At 49.8% G+C, this 27,949-nt stretch overlaps 1 protein-coding gene across 1 annotated transcript in view; it reads left to right on the top strand.

Moving 5' to 3' along the window:
• LMBRD1 (LMBR1 domain containing 1) overlaps positions 1 to 27,949 on the top strand; it is a 677,250-nt gene that overhangs the window by 22,579 nt on the left and 626,722 nt on the right. The gene's annotated exons all lie outside the window — the stretch shown is intronic.

Raw genomic sequence — 27,949 nt, 5'->3', positions numbered from 1 at the left:
TGGACACCATTAGCTCCAGTGGGATCGACCGCAGGACCCGTCCTTGGTGTTCGTTCCCGGAGCCGCGCCGTCGTCCCCCTTACAGAGCCAGAAGCATGAAGATGGTCCGGAAAATCGGCGGCAGAAGACTTCAGTCTTCACCAAGGTAGCGCACAGCACTGCAGCTGTGCGCCATTGCTCCTCATACACACTTCACACTCCGGTCACTGAGGGTGCAGGGCGCTGGGGGGGGGCGGGCGCCCTGAGAAGCAATAATATCACCTTGGCTGGCAAAATAACCACAATATATAGCCCCAGAGGCTATATATGTGGTAATTACCCCTGCCAGAATACAGAGAAAAGCGGGAGAAAAGTCCGCCGAAAAAGGGGCGGAGCCATCTCCCTCAGCACACTGGCGCCATTATTCCCTCACAGTTCCGCTGGAAGGAAGCTCCCTGACTCTCCCCTGCAGTCTACACTACAGAAAGGGTAAAAAAGAGAGGGGGGCACTAAATTTGGGCGCAGTTTAATACAATAAGCAGCTATAAAGGGTCATAATTCAGTTAGTCCCTGCATTATTATAGCGCTCTGGTGTGTGCTGGCATACTCTCTCTCTGTCTCCCCAAAGGGCTTTTGTGGGGTCCTGTCTCCTTTAAGAGCATTCCCTGTGTGTGTGCGGTGTGTCGGTACGGCTGTGTCGACATGTTTGATGAGGAGACTTATGTGGAGGCGGAGCAGATGCCTATAAATGTGTTGTCACCCCCTGCGGGGCAGACACCTGAGTGGATGGACTTATGGAAGGAATTACGTGCAAGTGTCGACTCCTTACATAAAAAATTTGACGACATGCCAAATGCGGGACAGCCGGCTTCTCAGCTCGTGCCTGCCCAGACGATTCAAAGGCCGTCAGGGGCCCTGAAACGACCACTACCTCAGATGGCAGACACAGATGTCGACACGGATACTGATGCAAGTATCGACGACGATGAGTCAAATTTAATGTCCACTAGGGCCATTTGTGGCATGATTGAGGCAATGAAAGAGGTATTACACCTTTCTGATATAAACCCAGGTACCTCAAAAAAGGGTATTATGTTTGGGGAGAAAAAACTACCAATAGTTTCTCTAACGTCCTAAGTGGATGCTGGGGACTCCGTCAGGACCAATGGGTTTAGCGGCTCCGCAGGAGACAGGGCACAATAATAAAAGCTTTAGGATCAGGTGGTGTGCACTGGCTCCTCCCCCTATGACCCTCCTCCAAGCCTCAGTTAGATTTTTGTGCCCGGCCGAGAAGGGTGCAATCTAGGTGGCTCTCCTGAGCTGCTTAGAATAAAAGTTTAAGTTAGGTTTTTTATTTTCAGTGAGTCCTGCTGGCAACAGGCTCACTGCTACGAGGGACTTAGGGGAGAGAAGTAAACTCGCCTGCGTGCAGGATGGATTTGCTTCTTAGGCTACTGGACACCATTAGCTCCAGAGGGAGTCGGAACACAGGTCTCACCCTGGGGTTCGTCCCGGAGCCGTGCCGCCGACCCCCCCTTGCAGATGCCGAAGTTGAAGAGGTCCAGAGGTCCAGAAACAGGCGGCAGAAGACTTTCAGTCTTCATAAGGTAGCGCACTGCAGCTGTGCGCCATTGTTGTCAGCACACTTCATACCAGCGGTCACGGAGGGTGCAGGGCGTTGGGGGGGCGCCCTGGGCAGCAATGTATAATACCTTTTTATGGCTAAAAATACATCACATATAGCCCTTGAGGCTATATGGATGTATTTAACCCCTGCCAGATCTCACAAACTCCGGGAGAAGAGCCCGCCGTTTTAGGGGGCGGGGCCTATTCTCCTCAGCACACGGCGCCATTTTCCTGCTCAGCTCTGCTGTGAGGAAGGCTCCCAGGCTCTCCCCTGCACTGCACTACAGAAACAGGGTTAAAACAGAGAGGGGGGGCACTTATTTGGCGATATGATTACATATGTGAAAATGCTATAAGGGAAAACACTTGTATAAGGGGTTGTCCCTGTATAATTATAGCGTTTTTGATGTGTGCTGGCAAACTCTCCCTCTGTCTCCCCAAAGGGCTAGTGGGGTCCTGTCCTCTATCAGAGCATTCCCTGTGTGTGTGCTGTGTGTCGGTACGTGTGTGTCGACATGTAGGAGGACGATGTTGGTGAGGAGGCGGAGCAAATTGCCTGTATTGGTGATGTCACTCTCTAGGGAGTCGACACCGGAATGGATGGCTTATTTAGGAATTACGTGATAATGTCAACACGATGCAAGGTCGGTTGACGACATGAGACGGCCGGCAAACAAATTAGTACCTGTCCAGGCGTCTCGGACACCGTCAGGGGCTTGTAAAAACGCCCATTTACCTCAGTTGGTCGACACAGACACGGACACTGACTTCAGTGTCGACGGTGAAGAAACAAACGTATTTTCCTTTAGGGCCACACGTTACATGTTAAGGGCAATGAAGGAGGTGTTACATATTTCTGATACTACAAGTACCACAAATAAGGGTATTATGTAGGGTGGGAATAATCTACTTGTAGTTTTTCCTGAATCAGATAAATTAAAGTATGTGATGATACGTGGGTTTCCTCCGATAGAAAATTATTGGAGGTATACCCTTTCCCGCCAGAAGTGAGGGCGAGTTGGGAAACACACCTTAGGGTGGATAAGGCGCTCACACGCTTATAAAAACAAGTGGCGTTACCGTCTCCAGATACGGCCGCCCTCAAAGAGCCAGCTGATAGGAAGCTGAAAAATATCCTAAAAAGTATATACACACATACTGGTGTTATACTACGACCAGCAATCGCCTCAGCCTGGATGTGCAGCGCTGGGGGGGCTTGGTCGGATTTCCTGACTGAAAATATTGATACCCTTGACAGGAACACTATTTTATTGACTATTGAGCATTTTAAGGATGCATTTCTATATATGCGAGATGCGCAGAGGGATATTTGCATTCTGGCATCAAGAGTAGATGTGATGTCCATATCTGCCAGACGATGTTTATAGACATGACAGTGGTCAGGTGATGCAGATTTCAGACGGCACATGGAAGTATTGCCGTATAAAGGGGCGGTCCATCGGACCTGGTGGCCATGGCAACAGCTGGAAAATCCACTTTTGTTACCCCAAGTCACATCTCGGCAGAAAAGGACAGTCTTTTCAGTCTCAGTCCTTTCGTACCCATAAAGGCAGGCGGGCAAAAGGCCAGTCATATCTGCCCAGGGTTAGAGGAAAGGGAAGAAGACTGCAGCAGGCAGCCCATTCCCAGGAACAGAAGTCCTCCACAGCTTCTGCCAAGTCCGCAGCATGACGCTGGGGCCATACAAGCGGACTCAGGTGCGGTGGGGGGGTCATCTCAAGAGTTTCAGCACGCAGTGGGCTCACTCGCAAGTGGACTCCTGGATCCTACACGTAGTATCCCAGGTGTACATTGGAAATTCGAGACGTCTTCCCCTCACAAGTTCCTGAAGTCTGCTTTACCAACGTCTCCCTCCGACAGGGAGGCAGTATTGGGAAAAAAATTCACAGGCTGTATTCCCAGCAGGTGATAATCAAAGTACCCCTCCTACAACAAGGGAAGGGGTATTATTCCACACTATATTGTGGTACTGAAGCCAAACGGCTCGGTGAGATCTAAAAGATTTGAACAATTACATACAAGGGTTCAAATCAAGATGGAGTCACTCAGAGCAGTGATAGCGAACCAGGACGATATGGTGTCACTGGATATCAGGGACGCTTACCTACATGTCCAAATTTTGCCCTTCTCACCAAGGGTATCTCAGGTTCGTGGTACAGAACTGTCACTATCAGTTCAGACGCTGCCGTTTGGATTGTCCACGGCACCCCGGGTCTTTACCATGGTAATGGCCGAAATGATGATTCTTCCTAAAAGAAATATGGACGCTTTCCTGATAAGGGCAAGGTCCAGAGAACAGTTGGCGGTCGGAGTAGCACTATCTCAAGTAGTTCTACGACAGCACGAGTGGATTCTAAATATTCCAAAATCGCAGCTTTTTCCGACGACACGTCTAATGTTCCTAGGAATGATTCTGGACACAGTCCAGAAAAGGATGTTTTCTCCCGGAGAAGAAGGCCAGGGAGTTATCCGAGCTAGTCAGGAACCTCCTAAAACCAGGAAAAGTATCAGTGCATCATTGCACAAGGGTCCTGTGAAAAATGGTGGTTTCTTACAAAGCGATCCCATTCGGTAGATTTCACGCAAGAACCTTTCAGTGGAATCTGCTGGGAAAATGGTCCGGATCGCATCTTCAGATGCATCAGCGGATAACCCTGTCTCCAAGGACAAGGGTGTTTTCTTCTGCGGTGGCTGCAGAGTGCTCATCTATGAAAGGGCCGCAGATTCGACATTCAGGACTGGGTCCTGGTGACCACGGATGCCAGCCTGAGTGGCTGGGGAGCAGTCACACAAGGAAAAAATTTCCAGGGAGTGTGATCAAGTCTGGAGACTTCTCTCCACATAAATATACTGGAGCTAAGGGCAATTTACAAGGCTCTAAGCTTAGCAAGACCGCTGCTTCAAGGTCAGCCGGTATTGATCCAGTGGGACAACATCACGGCAGTCGCCCACGTAAACAGACAGGGCGGCACATGAAGCAGGAGGGAAATGGCAGAAACTGCAAGGATTCTTCGCTGGGCGAAAAATCATGTGATAACACTCTCAGCAGTGTTAATTCCGGGAGTGGAAAACTGGGAAGCAGACTTCCTCAGCAGGCATAACCTCCACCCGGGAGAGTGGGGACTTCAGCGGGAAGTCTTCCACATGATTGTAAACCGTTGGGAAAAACCAAAGGTGGACATGATGGCGTCCCGCCTGAACAAAAAAACTAGACAAATATTGCGCCAGGTCAAGGGACCCTCAGGCAATAGCGGTGGACGCTCTGGTAACACTGTGGGTGTACCAGTCAGGGTATGTGTTCCCTCCTATGCATCTCATACCAAAAGTACTGAGAATCATAAGAAGGAGATGAGTAAGAACGATACTCGTGGTTCCGGATGGGTCAAGAAGGACTTGGTACCCGGAACTTCAAGAGATGCTCACGGAAGAACCGTGGCCTCTACCTTTAAGAAAGGACCTGCTCCAGCAGGGGCCTTGTCTGTTCCAAGACTTACCGCGGCTGCGTTTGACGGCATGGCAGTTGAACGCCGGATCCTGAAAGGGCATTCCAGATGAAGTCATCCCTACCCTGGTCGAAGCCAGGAAGGATGTAACCGCAAAACATTTTCACCGCATTTGGCGAAAATATGTTGCGTGGTGTGAGGCCAAGAAGGTCCCTACAGAGGATTTCCAACTGGGTCGTTCCTACATTTCCTGAAAACAGGACTGTCTATGGGCCTAAAATTAGGGTCCATTAAGGTTCAAATTTCGACCCTGTCGAATTTCTTCCAGAAAGAACTGGCTTCAGTGCCTGAAGTTCAGACGTTTGTAAAAGGGGTACTGCATATACAGCCTCCTTTTGTGCCCCAGTGGCACCTTGGGATCTCAATGTTGTTTTGAGTTTCCTAAAGTCACATTGGTTTGATCCACTCACCACTGTGGAATTAAAATATTTCACATGGAAGGTGAAGATTCTATTAGCCCTGGCTTCAGCCAGGCGTGTGTCAGAATGGGCAGCTTTATCATATAAAAGCCCTTACTTAATTTTTCATTCTGACAGGGCAGAATTGAGGACTCGTCCTCAATTTCTCCTTAAGGTGTTTTCTGTTTTTCACATGAACCAACCTATTGTGGTACCTGCGGCTACTAGGGACTTGGAGGACTCCAAGTTACTTGACGTTGTCAGGGCCCTGAAAATATATGTTTCCAGGACGACTGGAGTCAGAAAATCTGACTCGTTGTTTAGCCTGTATGCACCCAACAAGATGGGTGTTCCTGCTTCTAAGCAGACGATTGCTCGCTGGATTTGTAGTACAATTCAGCTTGCACATTCTGTGGCAGGCTTGCCACAGCCAAAATCAGTAAAAGCCCATTCCACAAGGAAGTGGGCTCATCTTGGGCGGCTGCCCGAGGGGTCTCGGCTTTACAACTTTGCCGAGCTGCTACTTGGTCAGGGGCACACCCTTACTGAGGAGGACCTGGAGTTCTCTCATTCGGTGCTGCAGAGTCATCCGCACTCTCCCGCCCGTTTGGGAGCTTTGGTATAATCCCCATGGTCCTGACGGAGTCCCCAGCATCCACTTAGGACGTTAGAGAAAATAAGAATTTACTTACCGATAATTCTATTTCTCGTAGTCCGTAGTGGATGCTGGGCGCCCATCCCAAGTGCGGATTGTCTGCAATACTTGTACATAGTTATTGTTACAAAAATCGGGTTATTCTTGTTGTGAGACATCTTTTCAGAGGCTCCTTCGTTGTTATCATACTGTTAACTGGGTTCAGATCACAGGTTGTACGGTGTGATTGGTGTGGCTGGTATGAGTCTTACCCGGGATTCAATATCCTTCCTTATTATGCACGCTCGTCCGGGCACAGTATCCTAACTGAGGCTTGGAGGAGGGTCATAGGGGGAGGAGCCAGTGCACACCACCTGATCCTAAAGCTTTTATTATTGTGCCCTGTCTCCTGCGGAGCCGCTAAACCCCATGGTCCTGACGGAGTCCCCAGCATCCACTACGGACTACGAGAAATAGAATTATCGGTAAGTAAATTCTTATTTTTTCCCCCATCTGAGGAATTGAATGATGTGTGTGAAGAAGCGTGGGCTTTCCCCGATAAAAAATTGGTGATTTCAAAAAAATTACTAATGGCGTTCCCTTTCTCGCCAGAGGATAGGTCACGTTGGGAAACTCCCCCTAGGGTGGATAAAGCGCTCACACGTTTGTCTAAAAAGGTGGCACTACCGTCTCCGGATACGGCCGCCCTAAAGGAACCTGCTGATAGAAAGCAGGAGGCTATCCTAAAGTCTATATACACACACACTGGTGTTATACTGAGACCAGCTATTGCTTCAGCCTGGATGTGCAGTGCTGCTGCTGCTTGGTCAGATTCCCTGTCGGAAAATATTGACACCCTAGACAGAGACACTATATTGCTAACCATAGAGCATATAAAAGACTCAGTCTTATACATGAGAGATGCACAGAGGGAGATCTGCCGGCTGGCATCTAGAATAAGTGCATTGTCCATTTCTGCTAGGAGAGGCTTATGGACTCGGCAGTGGACAGGAGATGCAGATTCTAAAAGGCACATGGAAGTTTTGCCTTATAAGGGTGAGGAGTTATTCGGGGACGGGCTCTCAGACCTTGTTTCCACAGCAACAGCTGGGAAGTCTGCATTTTTGCCCCATGTCCCCTTACAGCCTAAGAAAGCACCGTATTACCAAGTACAGTCCTTTCGACCCCAGAAAAACAGGCGGGGAAAAGGCGGGTCTTTTCTGTCTAGAGGCAGAGGAAGGGGGAAAAAGCTGCAACACACAGCAGGTTCCCAGGACCAAAAGTCCTCCCCCGCTTCTTCCAAATCCGCCGCATGACGGTGGGGCTCCACAGGCGGAGCCAGGTACGGTGGGGGGCCACCTCAAGAATTTCAGCGATCAGTGGGCTCGCTCACGGGTGGATCCCTGGATCCTCCAAGTAGTATCTCAGGGATACAAGCTGGAATTCGAGGCGCCTCCCCCCCCGCCGTTTCCTCAAATCGGCCTTACCGACGACTCCCTCGGGCAGGGAGGCTGTGCTAGAGGCCATTCACAAGCTGTATTCCCAGCAGGTGATAGTCAAGGTACCCCTACTTCAACAAGGCTGGGGCTACTATTCCACACTGTTTGGTACCGAAACCGGACGGTTCGGTGAGACCCATTTTAAATTTGAAATCCTTTAACACTTACATAACAAAATTCAAGTTCAAGATGGAATCGCTCAGGGCGGTTATTGCAAGCCTGGACGAGGGGGATTACATGGTATCCCTGGACATCAAGGATGCTTACCTGCATGTCCCCATTTACCTTCCTCACCAGGAGTACCTCAGATTTGTGGTACAGGATTGCCATTACCAATTCCAGACACTACCGTTTGGACTGTCCACGGCACCGAGGGTGTTTACCAAAGTAATGGCAGAAATGATGATACTCCTTCGAAAAAAGGGAGTTTTAATTATCCCGTACTTGGACGATCTCCTTATAAAGGCGAGGTCCAGGGAGCAGTTACTGGTCGGAGTAGCACTATCTCGGGAAGTGCTACAACAGCATGGCTGGATTCTAAACATTCCAAAGTCACAACTGGTTCCTTCCACTCGCTTACTGTTCCTGGGGATGATTTTGGACACAGAACTGAAAAAAGTGTTTCTCCCGCAGGAGAAAGCCAAGGAGCTGTCATCTCTAGTCAGAGACCTCCTAAAACCAAAACGGGTATCGGTTCATCACTGCACACGAGTCCTGGGAAAAATGGTGGCTTCATACGAAGCAATTCCATTCGGCAGGTTCCATGCAAGGACCTTCCAGTGGGACCTCTTGGACAAGTGGTCGGGATCGCATCTTCAGATGCATCAACTGATAACCCTGTCTCCAAGGACCAGGGTGTCTCTACTGTGGTGGCTGCAGAGTGCTCATCTTCTAGAGGGCCGCAGTTTCGGCATACAGGACTGGGTCCTGGTGACCACGGATGCCAGCCTTCGAGGCTGGGGAGCAGTCACACAGGGAAGAAACTTCCAAGGACTATGGTCAAGTCAGGAGACTTCCCTGCACATAAATATTCTGGAACTGAGGGCCATTTACAATGCCCTAAGTCAGGCAAAACCCCTGCTTCGAAACCAGCCGGTACTGATCCAGTCAGACAACATCACGGCAGTCGCCCATGTGAACCGACAGGGCGGCACAAGAAGCAGGATGGCGATGGCAGAAGCCACAAGGATTCTCCGATGGGCGGAAAATCACGTCTTAGCACTGTCAGCAGTGTTCATTCCGGGAGTGGACAACTGGGAAGCAGACTTCCTCAGCAGACACGACCTACACCCGGGAGAGTGGGGACTTCATCCAGAAGTCTTCCTACTGTTGGTAAACCGTTGGGAAAGGCCACAGGTGGACATGATGGCGTCCCGCCTCAACAAAAAGCTAAAGAGATATTGCGCCAGGTCAAGGGACCCTCAGGCGATAGCTGTGGACGCTCTAGTGACACCGTGGGTGTACCAGTCGGTTTGTGTTCCCTCCTCTGCCTCTCATTCCAAAGGTACTGAGAATAATAAGAAGGCGAGGAGTAAGAACGATACTCGTGGTTCCGGATTGGCCAAGAAGGGCTTGGTACCCAGAACTTCAAGAAATGATATCAGAGGACCCATGGCCTCTACCTCTCAGACAGGATCTGCTACAGCAGGGGCCCTGTCTGTTCCAAGACTTACCGCGGCTGCGTTTGACGGCATGGCGGTTGAATTCCGGATCCTAAAGGAAAAGGGCATTCCGGAGGAAGTCATTCCTACGCTGATAAAAGCCAGGAAAGAAGTAACCGCAAACCATTATCACCGTATTTGGCGAAAATATGTTGCGTGGTGTGAGGCCAGGAAGGCCCCAACAGAGGAATTTCAGCTGGGTCGGTTCCTGCACTTCCTACAGTCGGGAGTGACTATGGGCCTAAAATTGGGTTCCTTAAAGGTCCAGATTTCGGCCCTGTCGATTTTCTTCCAGAAAGAACTGGCTTCACTGCCTGAAGTTCAGACTTTTGTAAAGGGAGTGCTTCATATTCAGCACCCTTTTGTGGCACCTTGGGATCTCAATGTGGTGTTGAGTTTCCTAAAATCACATTGGTTTGAACCACTTAAGACTGTGGATCTGAAATATCTCGCGTGGAAAGTGGTCATGTTATTGGCCTTGGCTTCGGCCAGGCGTGTGTCAGAATTGGCGGCTTTGTTTTGTAAAAGCCCTTATCTGATTTTCCATATGGATAGGGCAGAATTGAGGACTCGTCCCCAGTTTCTCCCTAAGGTGGTATCTGCTTTTCACTTGAACCAACCTATTGTGGTGCCTGCGGCTACTAGGGACTTGGAGGATTCCAAGTTACTGGATGTAGTCAGGGCCTTGAAACTTTATGTATCCAGGACGGCTGGAGTCAGGAAGACTGACTCGCTTTTTGTCCTGTATGCACCAAACAAGATAGGTGCTCCTGCTTCTAAGCAGACTATTGCTCGCTGGATTTGTAGCACAGTTCAGCTGGCGCATTCTGCGGCTGGATTGCCGCATCCTAAATCAGTGAAAGCCCATTCCACGAGGAAAGTGGGCTCATCTTGGGCGGCTGCCCGAGGGGTCTCGGCTTTACAACTTTGCCGAGCTGCAACTTGGTCAGGGGCAAACACGTTTGCTAAATTCTACAAATTTGATACCCTGGCTGAGGAGGACCTTGAGTTCTCTCATTCGGTGCTGCAGAGTCATCCGCACTCACCCGCCCGTTTGGGAGCTTTGGTATAATCCCCATGGTCCTTACGGAGTCCCCAGCATCCACTAGGACGTCCGAGAAAATAAGATTTTACTCACCGGTAAATCTATTTCTCGTAGTCCGTAGTGGATGCTGGGCGCCCATCCCAAGTGCGGATTGTCTGCAATACTTGTATATAGTTATTGCCTAACTAAAGGGTTATTGTTGAGCCATCTGTTGAGAGGCTCTGTTATATTCATACTGTTAACTGGGTATAATATCACGAGTTATACGTGTGATTGGTGTGGCTGGTATGAGTCTTACCCTGGATTCAAAAATCCTTCCTTATTGTGTCAGCTCTTCCGGGCACAGTATCCTAACTGAGGTCTGGAGGAGGGGCATAGAGGGAGGAGCCAGTGCACACCAGATAGTACCAAATCTTTCTTATAGAGTGCCCAGTCTCCTGCGGAGCCCGTCTATTCCCCATGGTCCTTACGGAGTCCCCAGCATCCACTACGGACTACGAGAAATAGATTTACCGGTGAGTAAAATCTTATTTTTTCTTCTAGCCTTAGCTTCGGCAAGGCGTGTTTCAGATTTGGGTGCCTTGTCATGCAAGCCACCGTATTTGGTGTTTCATGATGACAGAGCGGAACTTAGGACGAATCCCGCTTTCTTACCAAAGGTAGTGTCATCTTTTCACATCAATCAACCAATAGTAGTTCCTGTGTTAACAGCACATTCTGGAACTCTGGATGTGGTACGCGCATTACGCGTTTATGTATCCCGAACGTCTACAGTTCATAAGACGGGTTCGTTGTTTGTTCTCTATAGATGGGTTGGCCAGCTTCTAAGCAGACCTTATCCAGATGGATAAAACTGACTATACGTCAGGCTTACCTTAATGCTAGGTTACAGCCGCCTACATCAGTAACAGCTCATTCCACACGTTCTGTGGGAACTTCATGGACAGCTGGTCGTGGAGCTTCTACGACGCAGCTTTGCCGTGCGGCTACATGGTCTTCAGTGCACACGTTTGTGCGCTTTTACAAGTTTGATACGTTTGCAGCATCAGCCTCTAGCTTTGGCCGCCTAGTGTTACAGGTGCTAAACAGCTCTCCCGCCCACGGGGGAAGCTTTGGTACGTCCCAAGAGTACTCCAGTGACCCCTAGTGGATGAAAAAGAAAATAGGATTTTGGTACTTACCAGGTAAATCCTTTTCTTTGAATCCATAGGGGGCACTGGATGCCCACCCAGAGCAGTTTTACCTGGTTTGTGGTAAGTTCAGAGGATCTTATGGTAACACACTCTCACCGACTGGTTCAAATTATCAAGTGCTGGTTATGGTGTCAACTGTTTAGTTGTCAGTAACGTTATGTGTCAACTTCGTTGTTGTCCGTTATGTTATGTTATATGTAATACTCCATTGTCAACCTCTCTATAGTTCCTGTTCGGCTCAGTAAAAAACACTGAGGTACTCGGGGATATGGAGCGGTGGAGTGTTCTAAATTTAAATATTCAGTGCACTGTTTCCTACGGAAGCCGTCCATATCCCAAGAGTACTCCAGTGCCCCCTATGGATTCAAAGAAAAGGACTTACCTGGTAAGTACCAAAATCCTATTTTCAGCTCAGAGTCCAGGGGGTCAATATAGTCCCTTACCTGGACGATCTCTTGATAAAGGCAAGATCCAGGGAGCTTCTATTGCTCAATATTATCAACCGCACTATTCAGCTTCTGTCACATCATGGATGGATTCTCAATTTGCAAAAATCTCACCTTGAGCCGCCTCAGCGGCTCCTGTTCCTGGGAAATATTCTGGATACGGTGGCTCTGAAGGTATTCCTCCTGGAAGACAAGGTGAGGATGCTCCAGGAAATGGTCCTAGTGGTTTTAAGGCCAAATCAGATCTCCATCCATCTTTGCACACGACTGTTGGGAACGATAGTAGCCTCATACGAGGCGATCCAGTATGGGAGGTTCCATGCCAGAACATTTTCAATTGGATCTCCTGAGCAACTGGTCTGGATTACATCTCCAGATGCATCGGATCATACGTCTCTCACCACAGGCCAGGATTTCCCTCCTGTGGTGCTGCAGTCCTCAAACCTGGTGGAAGGTTGGAGTTTCAGTATTCAGGATTGGATTCTCCTCACAACGGACGCAAGCCTGAGGGGATGGGCAGCTGTCTCCTGAGGGGCACAGTTCCAGGGCAGGTGGTCATCCCACAAACCCTTCTTCCGATCACCATTCTGGAACTCCATGCGATCTGCAACGCTCTGCTTCAGGCTTCTCCTCTGCTCCGGGATCTGGCCATCACAGTCCAGTGAGACAACGCCACGGCAGTGGCATACATCAATCGCCAGGGAGGAACAAAGAGCAGAGCCTGCATGTGAGAAGTGTCAAAGATACTCTTCTGGGTGGAAAGAAACACAAGGGAAATTTTGGCCATCTTCATTCTGGGAGTGGACAACTGGGAGGCGGACTTCCTAAGTCATCCCGACCTCCACCCAGGAGAGTCGAGCCTCCACTCACCGGTTTTTCAGCAGATCACGGACCTGTGTGTCTGCCCGTAAATTGATTTTGATGGTGTCTCGACTCAACAAGAAGCTTCTGCGATATTGCTCAAGAACCAGGGACCCTCAGGCGATGGCAGTGGATGCACTGATGATTCCGTGGTCATACTTATTGGGTTACCTGTTTCCTCCGATTTTCCTTTGCTCCCAAGGGGTGCTAAAGGGAATTGGGCAGCAAGAAGTTCAGGCAATACTGATTACCCCAGACTTGCCTCGGAGAGCATGGTACGCATATCTTCTAGACATGTCCATCGAAGACCCTTGGCCTCTGCCACTGAGAAGTGATTTTCAACAGGGGACGTTCATCTACCCTGACTTACGGCAGCTTTGTTTGACAGCATGGCGGTTGAGCGGAACATCCTAGCTCAGAAAGGCCTTTTCAAAAAGTTTATTGCAACCATGGTTCAGGCAAACAAGCCAGTGACGTCGAAGCACTACCATTATATCTGGAAGAGCTATTTTTCTTTGTGTGAATACCCTCCTGCGGTGTTCCACCTGGAACGTTTCTTACCTTACTTGCAGGCCGGTGTGGATATGGGCCTACGTCTGGGCTCCCTTAAGATCCAGATTTCAGCTGTCTATTTTCTTCCAAAAGATGTTGGCAGTGTTGCCAAAAGTCCAGACCTTCTTACAAGGGATGCTTCACATACAGCCTCCCCTTTGTGCCACCAACGGCACCCTGTGATTTGAATGTGGTGTGGGAGTTTCTACAGTCCTCCTGGTTTGAACCGCTGATGCCAATAGAAGACAAGTACATTACGTGGAAGACTGTGATGTTGCTGACCATGGCTTCTGCTAGGTGTGTCTCAGAATTGGGGGCCTTATAGTGTAAAAGTCCTCTATGAGGATAGAGCAGAGCTCAGAACTAAACAGCAGTTTCTGCCGACGGTTGTCTCTGCGTTCCATCTGAACCAACCTATTGTGGTTCCATCTAGTTCTGGTGCTTCCGCTCTTCAGGAGACATTGGATGCGGTGCTAGTCTTGAAGATTTATATCAAGAGGACGGCTCGGACCAGAAAGACGGATTCCCTATTTGTGCTTTATGATGCGCAGAAAAAGGGTTGCCCTTCTTCAAAGCAGTCCATTGCTCGTTGGCTTGGGCTCACTATCCAACAGGCCTAAGTGTCGGTAGCCTTGCCTGTACCACAGTCTCTGAACGCCCACTCTACAAGATTGGTGGGGTCTTCCTGGGCGGCTGCCTGTGGAGTCTCTGCTTTGCAACTATGCCGAGCTGCTACCTGGTCATGGAAGAACACATTGTGAAGTTCGGTACCATGGCCAAAGAGGATACCCAGTTTGGGCAGGTGGTGCTGCAGATGTCTACGCACATTCCCGCCCGTTCTGGAAGCTTTGGGACGTCCCCATCATACTAAGTGACCCCAGTATCCCTTATGGATGCTAGAGAAAATAGGATTTTAATTACCTACTGGTAATTCCATTTCCCGTAGTCCACAAGGGATACCGGGCACCTGCCTCAGTGCGTTGACTTTTTTTTGTGCAGATTTTTCTTGTATGAAAGTTTACCTGTTCAGCTATTGCTGTTTACTGTTATGTTACCAGCCATTGCTGGTCTTTTTATGTTGTGGTGTACTGGTGTGTGACTCTCACCACTTCCTTGTTTATGTTCCTTATCTCAAGTATGTCCATTCTCCTTCGGGCACAGTTTTAACTAGATTGGCTGTGGGAGGGGGCATAGAGGGGAGGAGCCAGCACATCCAGTTGAAGAAATTTAAAGTGCACCGGCACCTTTGGAACCCGTCTATACCCATCGTACTAAGTGACCCCAGTACCCCTTATGGAAAACGAGAAAAGGATTTACCGGTAGGTAATTAAAATCCTATTTCTGCTGCGGGGTTTCACTGGGCTCCACAAGGAATTACATTGGGGTGTAGAGTAGGATCTTGATCCGAGGCACCAACAGGCTCAAAGCTTTTGACTGTTCCCAAGATGCACAGCGCCGCCTCCTCTATAACCCCACCTCCATGCCAGTGAGCTCAGTTTGTAAGTTGGTGCCTTGCAGTATGCAGGCACTTAACAGAAGGCTGCCCTAAGCAGCCTTTTCAGAGCTTCGTTTTACAGACTGAAACAGAGAAAATGTAAAGAAGACTTCCAGGGCTGCTGCAGGCAAAGTCTAATAGACTTTCCTGTGTGCAGCTTCATCACCCCCAGCTGTACCGTATACTCCCGCGCCGCGGTTGCCGGGTCACTGCAGCGGAAGCGCTGGCTTCTTCCATCTTAACGTGAGTTACACACACGCCGCCGTCTCCCGGATCGCAGACCAGGGGGAGGTAAGAGGCTTCTGTGCCGCACTTAACCGCAATCCAGCGCGGCCGTAGGAGGCGGGCCGCGTGCGTGCTGGCGTGGCACTGATTACTGGGCAGCTTGCTCCACTATCCACCAGGGTTATATTATGGTCACAGGTCAAGGGGGATGTTGTACTAAGTTCCTCCCGCTTTATCTTTACTGCCCGCACACCCGATGGGGATGCCAGCAGGGGGAGCAGGTGGGACCTGAGGCCCCTCCCCCCAGCCCCAGGGCGCCATTTCAGCAATGTTCTCGCCCTGGAGCTGATTCCCTCTCCCTCATTCCTGATCAGCAGCCATTACAGACAGAGCCTTGCGGTTTCCTGGGATTGCTGGGGCAAATCCTCCTCTGTGGAACCGCCTGATTGCCAGTGCTGTGCTTCCTACAGGACACTTGAGTATTCTACCTGTCACTGGGACTGTGTTAGTTAAGAGTGCATACTTTCAGGGTTGTGTGGTACAAACACCCTGTGATATACATCCAGTGCTTACTGTATTTGTTATATCTATACTTATCACATATAGCCATACTGAGTATTACTTTATATTGCTAGTCCAGTGCAGTTTATGGTACATCATTTCTGCATGGTACGCTTGTGACTATATATCTGTGTGTGTGCATGTAGCTGCTGCGTGGTTGCCTTATTGCAGGGTATTTCACTCAGCGTGCTATTCCTATATTGCTATACCTGAGGGGGCCAAGTGTTTCAGGTTTTCCTCTGCAAATAATATAGGATTGTTTCACAAGATATACTAATGGGGTATTTTTACTTGTGATTTATAGTCACCATATATTCTGTATCTATTTAACTCCTGGTCTGTGCCTTCGTAGGCTCCTTCTCTGAGAGTTTTTTGTTCAGTATAGTGCTGCTAGATTTTGTACCGGGTTGCCCATTAATGTGCACATAGTTATGTCTGCTTACACGTGGCAACGACGCTGGGGTCTCTCCCACACTGCGTGGTTGTGAGGCTGCGGACATAATGGAGGATAATTTAGCTGCTGAGAGTTCAGGTTCAGCGGGTTCCCTACGTGGATCGGTAGTGCTTGGGCCATCACAAGACCCACCTTGGGCTACATTCTCCACATTGTTTAACACGCTTGTGACTAAATTGACGCCCCCTGTGGGACCACCTGTGCCACTACCACTGTTTATGGTCCCCGCTGTGAACCCGCCATGGGCGGTTCAGCTTTCAACTCAGTTACAGCATTTAGTTTTCACTTTAGAATCTGGGCCGGGCAGCCTGCCGGTTCTAGAGGGGCACTAGCGTGCGCGCGCAGCGAAAAGGGGGCACAGCCATGCAAAATAGGGGGGGCGGGGTCATCGCGGGTAATAAAAGGGGGCATGGGCAGCCGGCAGCGTCACTGTTGGGGGCATGCCCAGCACCTACGGAGGTGCTGGGCTTCCCCCAAGCGCTTTCTCAGCGTGAATGGATGCCGCGCGCATCATCTTTACACGCTGTGAGAGCCGGAAGCGGGCGGCAGTTTTTGCAGGGTGGGTTTTGCCCTTAAAAAATCGGGCAGGGCGCGGCACCCTGCTAAAACTGCCTAGCGTGAACACGAAGCCTTTGAACCGAACCATGCCTAAATCTAAGGGTCACTCTCGCCTGCATAAGACTAAGTCGTCTTCTAAAAGGGCGATTACCTCCTCCCAACCCACGGCTTTGACAGACACGTCTTCTGAGGAGGACGGTGCATATACTGACCCCGCTGACACGGACGCTGATGTTTCAGTTGGGGAGGGGTAGTCATCTGTGGATGTCACGGATTTGATTGAGGCGATACGGCTCATTCTTCAAGTGTCTGACGATTCTGAGCCTGAAACCGTCACTAAGAAACCGGATAGGTTTAAGCGTAAGAAGGTGGTTAAACAAATTTTACCCTACTCTAAACACCTGGTTGACAAAAGTCAGGAATCCTGGGAAAATCCGGGAACAAAATTTACACTGAATAAGAGACTGTTGGCTCGCTATTCTCTCTCTGCTTAGGTGTGTAAAAATTGGGAAACTCCTTCGCCTGTAGATTCTCATGTGGCGCGCATGGTTGTTTCCTCTGCTCTGCCAGTAACTACCGTCACCCCTCTGAAGGAAGCGACGGATTGTCGTGTGGAGGGCTGTTTAAAAGCGATTTATACCCTTTCGGAAGCTGTGCAAAGGCCAACTATTGTAGCGACTTGGGCTGCTGAAGCTGTTTAGGAGTGGCCTCAGGAGCTTGAGGCGGAACTGCCTTCCGATGCTTCTGAGCATGCTCGACAATGTCTCTCATATATTGCCACAGCGTCTCTGTACCTTTTTTAAGGAGGCGGCCTCCGATGCCGGGGTGCTCGTGGCCAAGGCTGCTACTGCATCCGTTTTGGCCAGACGTATCCTTTGGTTGAGATCCTGGTCGGTGGATTTGGATTCCAAGAAAACCCTGCCTACCTAGTACGGCTCCTGCCGCACAGAAGACTAAAAGTACTGTCCCTCTGCCCTTTCGTCCTCCAGGTAAAGCAAAAGGTCAGGTGTACCAAAACAAGCTTATGCTTCCAGGCCTGCCAAGCCCAGACCGAAGCGTGCCTGGGCCGCCCGTCAGCCAGCTTCCAAACTGACAAGCCGGCCGCATGACGGGGCGGGCCTCCCTCTGGGGGAACCCAGGGTGGGGGGCCGACTTCTAGGTTTTACCCAGGAATTGTTAAAGACTACTTCGGATACCTGGGTGAGGGAAGTCGTTGCTCGAGGTTACGCCATACCCTTCAAGAATCGTCCCCCCTCATCGATTTGTGGCCGACATATGTGCCTCTGGATCCGGCAAAAGCAAACACGTTGCAATCAGTGGTACATTACCTCCTCTCCACAGGAGTGGTGGTACAGGTGCCTCTGACTCAGAGGGGCAAGGGGTTCTATTCACTGCTGTTTCTAGTCCCGAAACCAAACGGGTCCTCGTGGCCCATTCTTAATCTGAAGTCCTTGAACAAGCATGTGCGGATCTCCAAGTTCCGTATGGAAACGCTGTGCTCTGTTGTTCTGGCAATGGAACCTGGGGACTATATGGTCTCCCTGGACATGCAGGATGCCTACCTACTTATTCCTATTGCAGTATCTCATCAGCAGTACCTGCGGTTTGCGGTGGGCAACCTTCATTACCAATTTCGGGCGTTACCCTTTGGTTTGACAACGGCTCCACGAGTTTTCACCAAAGTAATGGCGGTCATGACTGCTACACTCTGCCGTCAAGGGGTCGGGGATACTACCATACCTAGACGATTTGTTGATCCTGGCGAGTTCCCCAGAAATTCTCCTGTGTAATCTCGATCTGACGGTCCTGTGTATGACAGCCCACGGGTGGCTGATCAACTGGAAGAAATCCTCCCTGGTTCTGGCTCGGAGCATGGTACACCTGGGAACGTTGTAAAACACTCACAACCAGCTGCTATTCTTCTCTTGGGAGAAAGTCCTGAAACTTCAGGACAAGATCCGATGCTTCCTATCCCGTCCACAAGTGTTGATTCATTCGGCGATGCAAGATTTAGGTTTCATGGTGTCGGCTTTCGACATGGTGGAGTATGCTCAATTCCATTCTCGCGCCCCTACAGAAGTTGATTCTGCCCAAGTAAGATGGCCTGCCTCACCGTATCAGATCTCACATGATCTCCCTATCTCCGGACGTCCGCCTGTCACTGAGCTGGTGGCTGCAGGACCATCGTATGAGCAGGGGCCGTCCCTTCTGGATATCCAATTGGGTCCTGCTGACAACTGATGCCAGTCTGAGAGGTTGGGGCGCGGTGTTGGAACAACACTCTCTCCAGGGTCGGTGGACCGAGGAGGTGTCTCTACTCCCGATAAACATTCTGGAACTGCGGGCAGTGTTCAATGCGTTGACAGTGGCCCAGCATCTGATACGGAACAGACCTGTTAAAGTACAATCGGACAACGCCACCACGGTGGCGTACATCAATCATCAAGGCGGCACTCGAAGCCACATGGCAATGGAGGAAGTATCAAGGATTCTTCAGTGGGCAGAACGCCATCTACCGGCCATATCGTCAGTGTTCATTCCGGGGGTCCTAAACTGGGAAGCGGACTTTCTCAGTCGTCAGGACGTACACGCCGGAGAATGGAGCCTCCATCCAGAGGTGTTTCAACTTCTCGTGGACAAGTGGGGCCTTCCAGATGTGGACCTGATGGCATCTCGACACAATCACAAGGTTCTGGTGTTCGGAGCAAGGACAAGGGATCCTCAAGCAGCGTTCGTGGACGCTCTGGCAATTCCATGTAACTTTCGGCTGCCGTATGTGTTCCCTCCGGTGTCACACCTGCCCAGAGTAATACGGAAGTTCAAACAAGAAAGAGGAAACCTACTTCTGGTCGCTCCAGCGTGGCCCAGGCGGCACTGGTTCTCCGATCTGCAGGGCCTCTCGGATCGTCCCCTTCTGCTTCCACAACGACCAGACCTCCTCGTTCAGGGCCCTAGTGTTTACCAGGACTTGGGCAATCTGGCTTTGACGGCGTGGCTCTTAAAGTTTCCGTCCTGAGGGCCAAGGGTTTTTCTGAGGCGGTCATTTAAACTATGTTGAAGGCCCGTAAGTCGGCTTCTGATCGGATCTACTATAGGGTCTGGAATGCTTACTTTACTTGGTGTGCGTCTCACAATCATGACGTTTTCAAGTTTAGTACGGCCAAACTATTGGCCTTCCTACAACAGGGTCTGGACTTAGGCCTTCGTCTGGCCTCCCTTAAGTTTAACTTTTCTGCCTTGTCAGAGATTCCTGCCCTACCTGATATTCTTACATTCACTCAGGGCGTGTTGCGAATTCAGCCTCCTTATGTGCCACTTGTGGCCCCTTGGGATCTGTCGGTGGTTTTGGAGGCCTTGCAAGAGTCTCCGTTTGAACCTCTTGCCTCTGCTGACCTTAAGTAGCTTTCCCTTAAGGTGCGATTTTTGCTGGCTATTGCTTCAGCTAGAAGGGTCTCTGATTTGGGTGCCTTATCCTGTAAGTTTCCCCATTTGATTTTTCACCACGATCGGGCGGTTCTTAGAACGCGGCCAGGTTATTTACCCAAGGTGGTGTCTTCCTTCCACCTTAACCAGTAGATTGTGGTTCTGGCCTTTAATTCTCCTGAGTTGTCTTCCAAAGAGCGGTCTTTGGATGTGGCATCTATGTGACGAGAACGTCCTCCATTAGGAAATCTGATTCTCTTTTCGTGCTGTTTGGTTTTCACAGACGTGGCTGGCCTGCTTCCAAGCACACACTGGCCAGATGGATTAGAATGGTGATTGCACATGCTTATGTACAGGCTGCTCGTCCGGTTCCTGCTACCATCAAAGCCCATTCTACTCGGTCGGTTGGACCTTCTTGGGCTGGCCACTGTGGTGCGACCCTTGAACAATTGTGCAAGGCGGTGGTCCTCAGGGAACACGTTCATAAGGTTCTATGCTTTCGATACTTCCACTTCCCAGGATGCTTCCTTTGGACACCGGGTTCTTGTGCCCGCTACAGTGCGTCCCCTCCCATAAGGAACTGCTTTAGGACATCCGCTATGTTAATCCTTGTGGAGCCCAGTGTAAACCGCAGCAGAAAATGAGATTTATGGTAAGAACTTGCCTTTGTTAAATCTTTCTGCGAGGTACACTGGCCTCCACAAGGCACCCACCCTGACGCACTTAGCTTCTTTGGGTTGGTATAGCATAGCCGCTGACACCTTCTCCTGTGGTGAGTGTGTGGTGTTATTGGCTACGAGCGATTGTCGTCTCTAGTACATGTTACTACATTGGGCTGGTTAACGATACTGAGCTCCTGTGCACGGAGGTGGGGTTATAGAGGAGGCGGCGCTGTGCATCTTGGGAACAGTCAAAGATTTGAGCCTGTTGGTGCCTCGGATGAAGATCCTACTCTACACCCTGATGATAATCCTTGTGGAGCCCAGTGTACCTCGCAGAAAGAGATTTATCGACCATAAGTTCTTACCATAAATCTCATTTTCCACCCACAATACTCCTCTACTTGAAGCTGGGATCTCTCTATGTTGCTGTAACAGGTTAATTTATCCCTGCAGCAATGTTGATACAAATCCCGCGACTGAAGCTGGCACCTGGAAAGTGCAGCAGCCTGCTCATTTTCCTTGACTAACTTTCAAGCAAAGTGTAAAGTCTACTTCTCATTACGGGCAGGGACGCGACGGGGAATGGGGGGGAGGGGTTAGTCAAAGGAGACACCTGTACCGGGCCCCAAGGATACGCCACTTAGTGCCCGGCAAAGATGTGAGCCATCTTGTCCAAATAGGGTAGCACCCGCTCTTCTAGGTCTGGCTGTTACATGCATTTATGGGACATGGCAGCAGCTTCGATGGCCAGCATTCCTGCACCGGCCTTTTCTGGTGGGGTGTGAGGGCCGCATGGTACCTGCTGTGTGGTGTGAGGTTCTGGATACAGGGGAGTGTAGCACAGGTGAGTCTCTACCTGGGGTAAGAGTGGCTTGGTGTGGGGATACAGGGCTTTGGGATGGGGCGAGGGAGCTGAAAATACAGCATGAAGTCATTGGGGAGAGACAGAATGTGGGGTGTCTGGGAAGAAGAAGAGATAAACATATTTATGTGTGTTGTATGTATGCATGCGTGTGTGTGTATGTATGTATGTATGTATGTATGTATGTATGTGTGTATATATATATATATATATATATATATATATATATATATATATATATATATATATATATATATATACACACAAATTGGAGAGCGCAAATAAGTAATAAAAAATATAAAATTTTACTTGTAAAAACTGCTTACATACATTTCAGTATAAAACAAACGGCATGTGTGGAATACTGCAACTCAGCCACTGCATCCGCACTGTAGACTTCTCTCAGAGTCCGCTCTGGTCACGGTCACCGACGTCACCACGTCCAAGCCATGCCCTACGCGTTTCGTCCAATCAGGGACTTGTTATTATAATTTCTCTAACGTCCTAAGTGGATGCTGGGGACTCCGTAAGGACCATGGGGAATAGCGGCTCCGCAGGAGACTGGGCACATCTAAAGAAAGCTTTAGGACTATCTGGTGTGCACTGGCTCCTCCCCCTATGACCCTCCTCCAAGCCTCAGTTAGATCTCTGTGCCCGAACGAGAAGGGTGCACACTAGGGGCTCTCCTGAGCTTCTTAGTGAAAGTTTTAGTTTAGGTTTTTTATTTTCAGTGAGACCTGCTGGCAACAGGCTCACTGCATCGAGGGACTAAGGGGAGAAGAAGCGAACTCACCTGCGTGCAGAGTGGATTGGGCTTCTTAGGCTACTGGACATTAGCTCCAGAGGGACGATCACAGGCCCAGCCATGGATGGGTCCCAGAGCCGCGCCGCCGGCCCCCTTACAGAGCCAGAAGACAGAAGAGGTCCGGAAAATCGGCGGCAGAAGACATCCTGTCTTCACCAAGGTAGCGCACAGCACTGCAGCTGTGCGCCATTGCTCCTCAGCACACTTCACACTTCGGTCACTGAGGGTGCAGGGCGCTAGGGGGGGGCGCCCTGAGCAGCAATAAAAACACCTTGGCTGGCGAAAATACATCACATATAGCCCCCAGGGCTATATGGATGAATTTTAACCCCTGCCAGAATCCATAAAAAAGCAGGAGAAAAGTCTGCGAAAAAGGGGCGGGGCCTATCTCCTCAGCACACTGGCGCCATTTTCCCTCACAGCTCAGTTGGAGGGAAGCTCCCCTGGCTCTCCCCTGCAGTCACTACACTACAGAAAGGGTTAAAAAAGAGAGGGGGGCACTAATTAGGCGCAGTATTAACAATACAGCAGCTATAAGGGGAAAAACACTTATATAAGGTTATCCCTGTATATATATAGCGCTCTGGTGTGTGCTGGTAAACTCTCCCTCTGTCTCCCCAAAGGGCTAGTGGGGTCCTGTCCTCTATCAGAGCATTCCCTGTGTGTGTGCTGTATGTCGGTACTTTTGTGTCGACATGTATGAGGAGAAAAATGATGTGGAGACGGAGCAGATTGCCTGTAATAGTGATGTCACCCCCTAGGGGGTCGACACCTGAGTGGATGAACTGTTGGAAGAAATTACGTGACAGTGTCAGCTCTGTATAAAAGACAGTGGTTGACATGAGACAGCCGGCTACTCAGCTTGTGCCTGTCCAGACGTCTCATAGGCCGTCAGGGGCTCTAAAGCGCCCGTTACCTCAGATGGCAGATATAGACGCCGACACGGATACTGACTCCAGTGTCGACGGTGAAGAGACAAATGTGACTTCCAGTAGGGCCACACGTTACATGTTTGAGGCAATGAAAAATGTTTTACACATTTCTGATAATACGAGTACCACCAAAAAGGGGTATTATGTTCGGTGAGGAAAAACTACCTGTAGTTTTCCTGAATCTGAGAAATTAAATGAGGTGTGTGATGATGCGTGGGTTTCCCCTGATAACAACTGATAATTTCTAAAATGTTATTGGCATTATATCCTTTCCCGCCAGAGGTTAGGGTGCGTTGGGAAACACCCCCTAGGGTGGATAAAGCGCTCACACGCTTGTAAGGGCTCTATCCTCTCCTGAGATGGCCGCCCTTAAGGATCCTGCTGATAGAAAGCAGGAGGGTATCCTAAAATGTATTTACACAGAGTTATACTGCGACCAGCAATCGCCTCAGCCTGGATGTGCAGTGCTGGGTTGGCGTGGTCGGATTCCCTGACTGAAAATATTGATACCCTAGATAGGGACAGTATATTTTTGCCTATAGAGCATTTGAAAGATGCATTTCTATATATGCGTGATGCACAGCGGAATATTTGCCGACTGGCATCAAGTATAAGTGCGTTGTCCATTTCTACCAGTAGAGGGTTATGGACACGTCAGTGGTCAGGTGATGAGTATTCCAAACGGCATTTGGAAGTATTGCCTTATTAAGGGGAGGAGTTATTTGGGGTCGGTCTTTCAGACCTGGTGGCCACGGCAACAGCTGGGAAATCCACGTTTGTACCCCAGGTCGCCTCTCAACATGAGAAGACGCCGTATTATCAGGCGCAGTCTTTTCGTGGATAAGCGGCCAAAAGGTTCCTCATTTCTGCCCCGTGACAGAGGGAGAGGAAAAAGGCTGCAGAAATCAGCCAGTTCCCAGGAACAGAAACCCTCTCCCGCCTCTGCCAAGCCCTCAGTATACGCTGGGGCTTTACAAGCAGAATCAGGCACGGTGGGGGGCCCGTCTCAATGAATTTCAGCGCGCAGTGGGCTCACTCGCAAGTAGACCCCTGGATCCTTCAGGTGATATCTCAGGGGTACAAATTAGAATTCGAGACGTCTCCCCCTCGCCGTTTCCTAAAGTCGGCTTTACCGATGTCTCCTTCTGACAGGGAGACAGTTTTGGAAGCCATTCACAAGCTGTATTCCCAGCAGGTGATAATCAAGATACCCCTCCTGCAACAGGGAACGGGGTATTATTCCACACTGTTGTGGTACCGAAGCCGGACGGCTCGGTGAGACCGATTCTAAATCTAAAATCTTTGAACACTTACATACAGAGGTTCAAATTCAAGATTGAGTCACTCAGAGCAGTGATTGCGAACCTGGAAGAAGGGGACTACATGATGTCTCGGGACATCAAGGATGCTTACCTTCATGTCAAAATTTACCCTTCTCACCAAGGGTACCTCAGGTTTATGGTACAGAACTGTCACTATCAGTTCAGACGCTGCCGTATGGATGGTCCACGGCACCCCGGGTCTTTACCAAGGTAATGACCGAAATGATGATATTCCTTCAAAGGAAGGGAATTTTAGTTATCCCTTACTTGGACGATTCCCTGATAAGGGTAAGATCCAGGGAACAGTTGGAGGTCGGTGTAGCACTATCTCAGGTAGTGTTGCTGCAGCACGGTTGGATTCTAAATATTCCAAAATCGCAGCTGGTTCCGACGACTTGTCTTCTGTTCCTAGGGATGATCCTGGACACAGTCCAGAAAAAGGTGTTTCTCCCGGAGGAGAAAGCCAGGGAGTTATCCGAGCTAGTCAGGAACCTCCTAAAACCGAGCCAAGTCTCAGTGCATCAATGCACAAGGGTTCTGGGTAAAATGGTGGCTTCCTACGAAGCAATCCCATTCGGCAGATTCCACGCAAGAACTTTCCAGTGGGACCTGCTGGACAAATAGTCCGGGTCGCATCTTCAGATGCATCAGCGGATAACCCTGTCACCAAGGACAAGGGGTCCCTCCTGTGGTGGTTGCAGAGTGCTCATCTTCTAGAGGGCCGCAGATTCGGCATTCAGGACTGGGTCCTGGTAACCACGGATGCCAGCCTGCGAGGCTGGGGAGCAGTCACACAGGGAAGGAATATCCAGGACTTATGGTCAAGCCTGGAGACATCACTTCACATAAATATCCTGAAGCTAAGGGGCATTTACAATGCTCTAAGCTTAGCAAGACCTCTGCTTCAAGGTCAGCCGGTGTTGATCCAGTCGGACAACATCACGGCAGTCACCCACGTAAACAGACAGGGTGGCACAAGAAGCAGGAGGGCAATGGCAGAAGCTGCAAGGATTCTTCGCTGGGCGGAAAATCATGTGATAGCACTGTCAGCAGTATTCATTCCGGGAGTGGACAACTGGGAAGCAGACTTCCTCAGCACGACCACCACCCGGGAGAGTGGGGACTTCACCCAGAATTCTTCCACATGATTATAAACCGTTGTGAAAAACTCGACAGGTATTGCGCCAGGTCCAGGGACCCTCAGGCAATAGCTGTAGACGCTCTGGTAACACCGTGGGTGTACCAGTCAGGGTATGTGTTCCCTCCTCTGCCTCTCATACCCAAGGTACTGAGATTGATAAGATGGAGAGGAGTAAGCACTATATTCGTGGCTCCGGATTGGCCAAGAAGTACTTGGTAACCGGAACTTCAAGAGATGCTCACGGAGGATCCGTGGCCTCTACCTCTAAGAAGGGACCTGCTCCAGCAAGGACCCTGTCTGTTCCAAGACTTACCGCGGCTGCGTTTGACGGCATGGCGGTTGAACGCCGGATACTGAAGGAAAAAAGGCATTCCGGATGAAGTCATCCCTATCCTGATCAAAGCCAGGAAGGATGTAACCGCAAAAACATTATCACCGCAATTGGCGAAAATATGTTGCGTGGTGCGAGGCCAGTAAGGCCCGACGGTGGAAATTCAACTGGGTCGATTCCTACATTTCCTGCAAACAGGACTGTCTATGGGCCTGAAATTGGGGTCCATTAAGGTTCAAATTTCGGCCCTGTCAATTTTCTTCCAAAAAGAACTAGCTTCAGTCCCTGAAGTTCAGACGTTTGTAAAAGGGGTACTGCATATACAGCCTCCCTTTTGTGCCTCCAGTGGCACTTTGGGATCTCAATGTAGTTTTGGGTTCCAAAAGTCACATTGGTTTGAACCACTTAAATCTGTGGAGTTAAAATATCTCACATGGAAAGTGGTCATGCTGTTGGCCCTGGCCTGGGCCAGGCGCGTGTCAGAATTGGCGGCTTTATCCTGAAAAAGCCCTCATCTGATGTTCCATTCGGACAGGGCGGAATTGAGGACTCGTTCTCAGTTTCTTCCTAAGGTGGTTTCAGCGTTTCACCTGAACCAACCTATTTGTGGTGCCTGCGGCTACTAGGGACTTGGAGGACTCCAAGTTGCTAGACGTTGTCAGGGCCCTGAAAATATATGTTTCCAGGAGGGCCGGAGTCAGGAAATCTGACTCGCTGTTTATCCTGTATGCACCCAACAAGCTGGGTGCTCCTGCTTCTAAGCAGACTATTGCTTGTTGGATTTGTAGTACAATTCAGCTTGCACATTCTGTGGCAGGCCTGCCACAGCCAAAAATCTGTAAATGCCCACTCCACAAGGAAGGTGGGCTCATCTTGGGCGGCTGCCCGAGGGGTCTCGGCTTTACAACTTTGCCGAGCAGCTACTTGGTCAGGAGCAAATACGTTTGTAAAATTCTACAAAATTGATATCCTGGCTGAGGAGGACCTGGAGTTCTCTCATTTGGTGCTGCAGAGTCATCCGCACTCTCCCGCCCGTTTGGGAGCTTTGGTATAATCCCCATGGTCCTTACGGAGTCCCCAGCATCCACTTAGGACGTTAGAGAAAATAAGAATTTACTTACCGATAATTCTATTTCTCATAGTCCGTAGTGGATGCTGGGCGCCCATCCCAAGTGCGGATTGTCTGCAATACTTGTACATAGTTATTGTTACAAAAATCGGGTTATTATTGTTGTGAGCCATCTTTCAGAGGCTCCTCTGTTATCATGCTGTTAACTGGGTTCAGATCACAGGTTATACGGTGTGATTGGTGTGGCTGGTATGAGTCTTACCCGGGATTCAAAATCCTTCCTTATTGTGTACGCTCGTCCGGGCACAGTATCCTAACTGAGGCTTGGAGGAGGGTCATAGGGGGAGGAGCCAGTGCACACCAGATAGTCCTAAAGCTTTCTTTAGATGTGCCCAGTCTCCTGCGGAGCCGCTATTCCCCATGGTCCTTACGGAGTCCCCAGCATCCACTACGGACTATGAGAAATAGAATTATCGGTAAGTAAATTCTTTTATTTTTTTCTTTTTTATTAATCGTTTCTCGTATTGCGCAAATTCTGTTGCTTTTTAATATATGTATATAAAATGTGATCTGTGGGGTCCCCAGATATATATCTGTACCCGGCCCCAAGATTTCGTTTGCTGGCCCTGATTACGGGTCTATGGCTCTGTTTTAAAAATTTGTGTTCTAGCTGGTTTTTGACTTCAGGTAA

The sequence above is a fragment of the Pseudophryne corroboree genome, chromosome 4 (genome assembly GCF_028390025.1).
Source record: "Pseudophryne corroboree isolate aPseCor3 chromosome 4, aPseCor3.hap2, whole genome shotgun sequence".
Classification (NCBI taxonomy): Eukaryota; Metazoa; Chordata; class Amphibia; order Anura; family Myobatrachidae; genus Pseudophryne; species Pseudophryne corroboree.
This window is presented reverse-complemented; position numbering and strand designations above follow the sequence as displayed.